We start from the raw sequence: 9,472 nt of genomic DNA, 5'->3' as shown, positions 1-9,472 counted from the left end.
ATCTTTACCTCCCTCTACCAGCATGAGTGACTAATGACCATTCTAAAAATGCAACATTAGCTATATAGCTAAAACTTAAGCTCCTTGTCTACTGTGCTAATTGATAATTCCAATGTTTTTGCTTTTGAACGAACTAACGATATTTATATAGCATCTTAAATTTTCTATTTTTTACCAAGGCAGTTGTACACTTAAAAAAATATTACCAATTAATTCCATACAGAATCATGTGATATCTTCCCTGTATTTGCTAGTATTTTGAGTTTGGGCCTTGTCATTGGCTGCTAGGTAATGACTGAGCTTTGGATCCCAGAAGTATGGTGCATGTGTCCAGAACTAGATCATCAAGGAGCAAATGTCCTTCTGCCATATTTTTATTTTGGCCCAAGTTCTTAAACTCCCGGTTCTCTTTGGAACTTACTTTCAACAAATACCAGTGGACGTTCAGAAAAAGCTGACCTTCTGAGAGAAATGTGACATGAAATATACAGCAGTGTGCCACATGTTCAATTTAAGGCAATGCAGGTTAGTAGCTAATGGGAAATCGTGTGACAGTAACAAGATGGTCCAATTTTTCACTTGGATGATTTCTCTACGAAAGTCTAAATAGCAAACACCACAGAATGTTTGCTTCACACGATAGATTTTTAAATTTTTCAACTTCAACATATCTAAATAGCATATAAAGTCTGGCATTTGTAAGAAAAGGTGACTGTAATTTATCAATTTTTATCCTTACTTGTCTGTTTGTTAACTTGGTGAATCTATTGAGACCGTCTGCATAAATTTCCTTGTTGATGTTGGCAAAGAGTAATCTGACAAAATGCAGTGAAACATGTGGTTCCAACTCGCTAGAAGCCTTACCCTGTATGCCTGAGTGAGTTATAGAATAATAGGGGGATGAATATTAGTAACAGGCCACCAGGAAAACTCAGAAACTTTCAGTTTTCTAAAGACCATTTATAGCAAAATACAAAAGTACTTTATACTGGTTTCTGTCCTTTAAAGTGTTATATGAAATACTTAAAATTATTAGAATTATGTGTGAATATTTTATTGAAATACTAAATACATAGGAACTTTGAAAAAAATATATATTTAGATTATATTACCATTTCTGCCTTTTAGCAAAACTCAATCACTTTTATCATCAACTTAAGCCCTTGATTTGATGTTTAATAGTTTTAGGTTGAATTATGTAGCTATGGCATAATGGTTATAGAAGTATATGTAAGATTCCATTGTGTATATAAACCACAATTTCTTTATCCATTCATCAGTTGATGGACATTTAGGCTCTTTCCATAATTTGGCTATTGTTGAAAGTGCTGCTATAAACATTGGGGTACAAGTGCCCCTATGCATCAGCACTCCTGTATCCCTTGGGTAAATTCCTAGCTGTGCTATTGCTGGGTCATAGGGTAGATCTATTTTTAATTTTTTGAGGACCCTCCACACTGTTTTCCAGAGCAGCTGCACCAGTTTGCATTCCCACCAACAGTGCAAGAGGGTTCCCATTTCTCCACATCCTCAAATACTATGTGGCAATGAGAAAGAATGAAATATGGCCCTTTGTAGCAATGTGGATGGAACTGGAGAGTGTTATGCTAAGTGAAATAAGCCATACAGAGAAAGACAGATACCATATGTTTTCTCTCTTATGTGGATCCTGAGAAACTTACCAGAAGACCATGGGGAAGGGGAAGGAAAAAAAAAAAGAAGTTAGAGAGGGAGAGAGCCAAAACATAAGAGATTCTTAAAAACTGAGAACAAACGGAGAGTCGATGGGGGGGGTGGGAGGGAGGGGGGGGTGGGTGATGGGTATTGAGGAGGGCATCTGTTGGGATGAGCACTGGGTGTTGTATGGAAACCAATTTGACGATAAATTTCATATTAAAAAAAAAGAAGTATATGTAAGAACCTAAGTACACGGATACTGATAATGTCAACATTTTATTTGCCTATAGCTGAAAAAAAACCCTGAAAAAACCTCAGGTTTTATAACTAATAAATTTATTAGAACCTCAAAAATTAGTCTTCACTGTGTGGAATTTGAATATTTTCTCAAGCATATTAGAAACACCCAGAAAAAGCAAGATTTTGGTAGACTCAGATTAATGCATTATTATTTCTATTACCCTAAAGCTTTAAACACCTACATGCCTGAGGGGCATAACTTTGAACATTTTCAAATCAAATACTATAGAAAAAATATTTATAAAATGGAGTTAGTTGCAAAAATTTCAAATAATGATCAAGAATGTATCAAGTATAAAGTGTGTGCCGTGGAGGCTACAAAGATCCATATGATCTTTGTTAAATGTCTCACTTTGGTTAAGTGACAAACCTGAAGTATTCAGAGACAAAAACTACGTGCCAGTGTGTATGAACTTTATTTTAAATGCAATAGAAATGAAAATTCTATGTATTTTGTGCAAAATGAATTTTATGTATTATTTTATTAATTTTAATCTTGATAATAATCTTGTAGGATAAGAAGATAGTGAATCTCAGAAGCCTTAAAAAGATTGCCTGTAGCCACAGAAGTAGTGATTGACAGTGTTAAAATTTTACATGTGTTTACTCTTCTCTGAAGCTAACGCTATTTCCACTGTGTGTGTGTGTGTGTGTGTGTGTGTGTGTGTGGCAGGGGATTGTGTGTAATTATTCATTTATTAGTAAGAGCTGAGAGAAGAAAAATAATGTGGGATCTGATAAGTAGCTTAAATTTAATGGAATAAGTGAGCTTTAAGCCTCTTTCTAGAATTGGAATAATTTTGATAGGAGAAGGGCTCTCCAGATTGAGGTAATGGCATAAACTGCAAGATAGGCATGTAAGGCCTTTCTTCTAAATAATGGCTCTTTAGGTAACTTTTGTTCTAGTCCTACACTCAGCACTCTATTGCACAGCCTCATCATTTTGTTTGGAATGATTGCCAGAGGCCTCAAACTAAATCAGAATTTCTCATAGTGTCTTCTTCATCTAATGTAGACATCACATTAATCCTTATAAAATGTGCATTCATTCATTCCTTCATTTTCCATTTATTTCATGTCTACCTACTATGTGCCAGGCACTATGCTAAGTGTTAGAGATACTATGACAAGTCGAAATGTCGTCTCTGCCTTTTTGGATGTCTTAGTAGCCATTGAGGAAGTAATTTGATAAATGATTTTAAAGCTTAGATAGGAAGTCTAGGTTACCAATAAAAATTTAAGGATCATCTTCAAAGTGATGATAATAGAAATTGTAGGTGATTCTTAGGAGACAGAGGAAAAAATAAAAGAAATCTGGAGGAAGGGTAAAATTTTTTAAGGGTGATGAATTTAAGAGAGAGAGCAGGGGATAGAGAGGAAAGTATCCAGGAAGTTAAAGAGAACAGACTAGTCAATGGAGGGAATGTTATTCTGTTGTCAGCTGGATTTTGCCTTCCCAACCACACCAAGCAGCATGATGTAATATCCATGATACATTCTGGGGTGGAGAGTTATCAGTCAGCCAACAAAACTGATACACCATGTCATGCTATACTTCTTTCTTTCCCTTAGGAAATTGACAAAGTGTTTTATTTGTGCTAACTTACAATGCATTTAAGACTGAACAAAGGGAAAACTGGAATTGAACATTGACATTTCATTCCTGTACCTTAAATAATTTGATTAGAATAATCAGTGACTCATAATTATAATTGATGCATTAGTAAACACAATTTGGTATTTAAGAAATGAAGTGATATACATATTACTAAATACGATAACGCTGGTAATTTTCTCACTCAATTTGTGTTTAAGGATATGTCACCAACAGTGATATTCAACTTCATCTGAAATTCAAAACATTGAAGTTAATTTTTAAATATTTTTATTGAGTTGAAGCTAGAGAGTTAAAGAACAGTTAAATTACTAGAAGATCGACTATATACACATGCAATGGATACATTTTAACTAATGCGATCTTAGTGTTTAGCTCACTATCAACCTAACAAGCCTGAAATTTTAAGTGTTGGTCTAGTTATTTTGAACTTATAACTTTAAAAATGCATGAACTCATTTAACATAAAATGTATAATTTCAAAATTAGATTAATTTCCCACTGCACTGGACTCTTTTCCATCACCTCTTCCCTGATTACAGTTACTTGTGTATTTCTTGACCTTTGACAAATTGAATAGATCATATATATATATCAGTCTATGTATATATGTACACATGTACAATACTGAACATTTAAATTTCTAAAACATTGTCAGATGTATTGCATAGTGAGATTCAAATTTCCATATCTTTATTTTTTTATTTCTATTTTACAGATGTAGAAATGGAGGCCCAAAGAAATTAACTAGGTTGTTGGTTATATAATTATTTAATGGGACTCTAGATCTTGATGTCAGGTCTTCTGATTGTTAAAGTCACTTTATTCCCAGGTAAGCCATGCTCACATGTTTACCTTCTTTTCCTTTTTTTCTCATATGCCGTAGAATAAGGATGTTGATTTACAATCTTTTACATTGTAATAAATATTTAAGATGTACATGTATTCATACTCTAGCTATGCAATACATCAAATATATAAAGTACCCATTTAAAACAAGACAACTTACATGCCATTAAACAAACTAAATATTTTGACTCCCAGGTAGAAGCTAGTCTAGTTAAACTATTAAGATTCTGTAAGAATATATCCACATGAAACTTTTGCAAATGTGTCTGTGTACAGTTATATACAATATATTTTAACATTCAACTCAAATAATTATATTGAAACATCTTATTTCCTAAAAGGATGAAACGATGTACAGAATGACCCAAAATGTCATAGCGAGGGATCATTTCCTGTACATTTTTAAGGATAGGAAAAGTAAATTAAAAGTAGAAGTGTAAAAAGTAGATTATGTGGTGGCCTTCGGAAAGAAATGATTATAATGTAAACTAAAATGAAACTCCTATCTGGGAAAAAACATAATCGAGCTTCATGAACAGCTGCACCTCAGAGGGTCAGGCATATGAGCAATTAAAATTAAACAAGTTGATTTTAATATGCCTTAGTAACTGTGATTGATCTTACCGAGCTGTTGTTGACTATACATCAAGAAACAATTTAGGATCCAGTTTAAAACAAAGTTTATAATCCTTGCTTAATGGATTTTGGTACCTCAGGCAATACCTTGCTGTAAAAATGATTACAATGTGCCCTGTCTCTGTGTAATCAATAAAACCTCTCTCTAAAATTAGTTAGGTTCCAGAGACTCCTCAGCGGGCTTGGCAGTGTCACGTCTGTAGAATTCCAAATAAGCCATCTATCATTATTTCCATACATGAGGTTCATTAGACACCTCATTCTTTATCTTATTAGCACTAAAGTCAGCTAAACAATCAAACCAAAAGGTCACCTTTAACAATACCTATTTAAACCAAAACATACATCAGAACATTATTAATACAATACATCAAAATGCAGTGGTAAGAATTCCTAGAAGGTCAACGAAGAGTTATTATTAAAGTAACTGAAAATATACACATTTGGAAGTTTAAGAAAAAACTTCTAAAGTGACATCTTAAAAAGAGAGATTTATTCTATTATTGAAATCCACAAACACAAAAACTCCTTTAGGTTGTACTATTTTGAAACATTTTTCTTTTGTATATCATGAAATTGAATTTGTAGTTTTTATGAAATGAAGGGACAAAATCAATAACTTTAGAGTTATTTTAAATTCTTTTTAAGATTATGCATTGCCCATAAGCACATGTTTCCTGATTGCATTTGGTTTTTTAAATTACATTTTTGTCACTAATATTTTATGACAGAGTTCTTTGTTTTAAAGAAGTTGGTGCATTTCAGTTCTACAACTTATATAGCTAAAGAAATTTGAAGTTTTACTTCCATATACATTAAATGTCTATTCACCTAGTAGTGAATGTTCTGCCTTTAAGTGAACCTAATATCAGAAATACATATAAGTTCTGGAAATGCGCTCGATATGTCACCTGGTGTATCATGTGAATAAAATGATAAATTAACTTAATACCTCTTTATATATTCATCAATTATAATTTACTTAACTCTCATTTTGTTTTACTTTTATATACTCAGATAAACTTAGTGATCAATAGAATTAATTTCTACATTCATAGTTAGGATGTATGTGGGTAGGTTGCGTGCTTACCTTAATCTAACGTCCTTTAGTTCCTTTATCCAATTGCAAAATGAATAAATACATATTTGTGTTTCTGTTGGATCACATGGGCCCCTAAGAATATATTTTGATAATTATTAGTGAGGAATGAAGACAAATATCTCTTGTTGAATATTTGTAGTAACTCCACTGAATGCTTTGTCATTGCTATGTGTATGATGAGTGTGAAATACCTTTTAATGGCACTATGTGCCAGACTCTATTCTGTGAACGTTTCGACTCTTGTAATCCCTCCCAAGTCAGCACTGTAGTTTAATTGCCATCATTATGTTTATTTCAGCTTGGTACTTTCAGATCCAAATGTTTCTCCCTGCCCTCTCCAAATGCCCTGTTCTCACTGCCACTGGGATATATCACTTAATTAAGAAACGTAAATCATAACAATGTTAAGAAAGCCTTTGTTTTTCATTCTCTTTTATCACCCTAAGACAACACAGTGGAAGATGAGGGAGGGGGAATGTGACTTGCTATGCTGGTATAAAGGAGGTTTTAAAAGAGCTTAGAGAATGGTCAGAAAAGATGCTGAAGGAGAGGAGAGGCAAAAGGAATTTAAAGAGAAGATATTGACTTGAAAAGTAATGAAGAGCTTAGGTGGAGGATGACAGGCTTAGCGTTTTTAAAATTGATTCAGAACATTTTAGAGAATCTTAGAAGAAAAGCATTATAGATGTCAATAAGCCTGATAGCCATATTAATTTAAATCAGCTAAAAATATGAAAAGACAGATGATATAGTTCTTTTGGCTTTTGTTGTTTTGTTTCTTTTTTAGGATTTAAGATTTGCTTTAAAGAACAGACTATACCATGTTAAGATTATAATTGTATGGTACCAGGACTAATAAACTACTGGAAGATACCAGATATTTCTAGTTAAGTATTTTAGTTGTTCAAGTGTGTTAAGTGAAAGAATTTTTTAACTTAGTGCTAACCTTAATGATCAATAAATAATTATAACTGATAACACAAAAGGTATTAATTAATAAATGGATGGTATTATTGGCAATAAACCTGAGAGGTAACTGAATATTGTAGAGAACAGCATTGGACTTCCTTCAGTTGTTTGCATGGATTTTTTTTTTTTAAGGGACATAATCACAGTGCTGGGTTCCAAGGCCTATAGCGCCACCCAGCCCCAACTTTAGAACAACTCCAGTGGTGTAGAAATATTTAACTATAAATCCATGTCCCTCCATCAGTTTGAATGTCTTAGGATCAAAGGATGCCACAGTGCTGTTATTTGGTCAAAGCAGTGCCTCTTTTCCGTGATTACTTTTTGTGCCTCCAGCTGCATGTTTAAGTGAATGTATTTTGATGTCAGATAGACCTATTTTGAATGCTATGTGACTGCTTCCTCATCTGTAAAAGGTAATAATGCTTATCTCAAAAAACTGCTAGCGGGTTAAGTGTAAACTGCCTAGCAAAATATCTGGCACATATTAAGTGCTCAATAAATGTTAATTATTACTATTATGGCTAGCTCTCAAATTGCTCTCTCATGGAGTTTATAGCACTTCAGGATGTTTATTACCTTTTGAATGATGCCTCAAGTTCTGTTTGCTTCACAAACAGTTTTATTGATAGGCGGTAATATTCAACTTCATTTCAAAGTAAACAACTTTCCTTTTCAAGTTAGGTGGAAAAGAGTAGGAGGTAAGGAATGTCAAGAAAGGAAACTGACAATGACAGAAGAACAGCCGCACTCAGCATAGGCTAAAAGGGAGATTTCAGAAGCAAATGTGCCCCCCTTTCTGTTTCCACCTTTTTTATATGAGTCCTGCTGATACAGACCTGCCCTGAATGGCAAAATAAGAGAGGAACAGGGGTCAAGGATGGGTCCCAGGCATGCTGTGTTCTGTAGCTATCCAAGGGCCGTAGCAAACACCTCACCCTGTAGATGTTTCTATGAGTCATTTAATTAAGGTATCTACTTCAGCCATTCATTTACTTATGTATTTAAAATATTAAGTACCTTGTGGATGGTGTAGATAATGAAAAAAAAAGAGATTACTTGTCTTCATGCAATTCACAATCTAACACTACAGACAGCCAACTAAAAGAAGGCCAGAGAGTGATGAAATCATGTGAGGCCATGATGGAGACAGGGTGGGGAAGATAGACTTATGCTGGAAGGACTTAAGTTAGTGACACTTTCCACTTGAGAAATGCATGCAAAGTTATAAAATATATGATGGTGTAAGCTACAAAGGAATTTTCTCTTCAATCCAGTAGAATCACAATTTGTGTCAGATGAAGCAAGACAGGTGAAAGCTTAAATATTAAAGAACATATTTAAGGATTGAGAGAAAATGAAGGAAATCTGAGGGTATTCATATAGCATGATGTCAGTACAGACAAAACATTTGAACATCCCTTTCTTGGGTCATGGATCTGAAAGGAAAATAAACTCCAATTCTGAAAATTTTAGAGGATTTGCTCTTTCAGATAGTAAATTTCAAGATATGTTTCCATTTTCTCAGTGTTTAAATTCTTTATATTTACAAAATTAAACCAAAGCTCCAGGTTTTGCTTAAATTGGGGGTGAAGGTCTATTTTTTTTTTCTTTTTGACAGATGACTTTGCCCAATGTTTGGTGTTGAGTTTCCATCAAGAGAATAAAACTCAGTAAGTCCATCTACCTGTGCTTTTAAAATCAGATGCCTTTTACAAAGAAGTAAGGTTAGTGAATTTTTTAAAAAGAGAACTGCACAACAGAATGTTTTTAATGCTTGGGCAACAGCAGGCTAATAGAAAGCACATTATCAGGGTCAGCAAATGCTGTCATTCTTAAGGGTGGATATGCTCAGTCTCATGTTCTTGAGGGAGTAATACCTGGTGGTCTCTAGAGATTCTCCTGAGTGAAAAAATGGTAAAACCTGCTTTCCAGTTGAGTGATTCTCTGTCACCCTACAATGAAAACAGTTAAAATCTGGTTAGGTATCAAAGTATGCATCTTCCAGTACTTTCTTTTCCATTTGAAATGTTAAGGAAGAAACAATGGATAACCCATCATGATTCTTCTGCTTGAAACTACAGATCTGATCTTACATAAATTCAAGGAAAATTCCAGAGTGAACAAAACTGTTGTATATGATTTTTTTAACTTCCACATTTTAAAAAATTTTGGCATGACTAATGTTAAAAATATTTAATGAAACAAGAATAGTAGGGACATAGAGATTTTAAAATAATCCAGATTTTACCACTCTTTATCTAGTTGTTATTGTTTCCTTATTTTTTTAAGGTATTTTATCTGACTCATTAATTTTTTAAAGTAAA

The 9,472-nt window shown here is 33.5% G+C and overlaps 1 long non-coding RNA gene across 5 annotated transcripts in view; it reads left to right on the top strand.

Moving 5' to 3' along the window:
- The first annotated feature begins 267 nt into the window (after positions 1–267).
- Positions 268–9,472, top strand: part of LOC125923052 (uncharacterized) — a 93,732-nt gene continuing 84,527 nt past the window's right edge. For 4 of the 5 annotated variants that reach the window (XR_007457869.1, XR_007457870.1, XR_007457867.1 and 1 more), the window contains exons 1-3: positions 268–525; positions 4,311–4,424; positions 8,767–8,818. This is a non-coding gene — a long non-coding RNA (uncharacterized LOC125923052). Of the gene's footprint in view, positions 526–4,310; positions 4,425–6,966; positions 7,066–8,766; positions 8,819–9,472 lie in introns of all 5 variants that reach the window. The other variant, XR_007457871.1, reaches the window with a different exon arrangement.

Source organism: Panthera uncia, chromosome B1 (assembly GCF_023721935.1).
Source record: "Panthera uncia isolate 11264 chromosome B1, Puncia_PCG_1.0, whole genome shotgun sequence".
NCBI lineage: Eukaryota > Metazoa > Chordata > Mammalia > Carnivora > Felidae > Panthera > Panthera uncia.
This window is presented reverse-complemented; position numbering and strand designations above follow the sequence as displayed.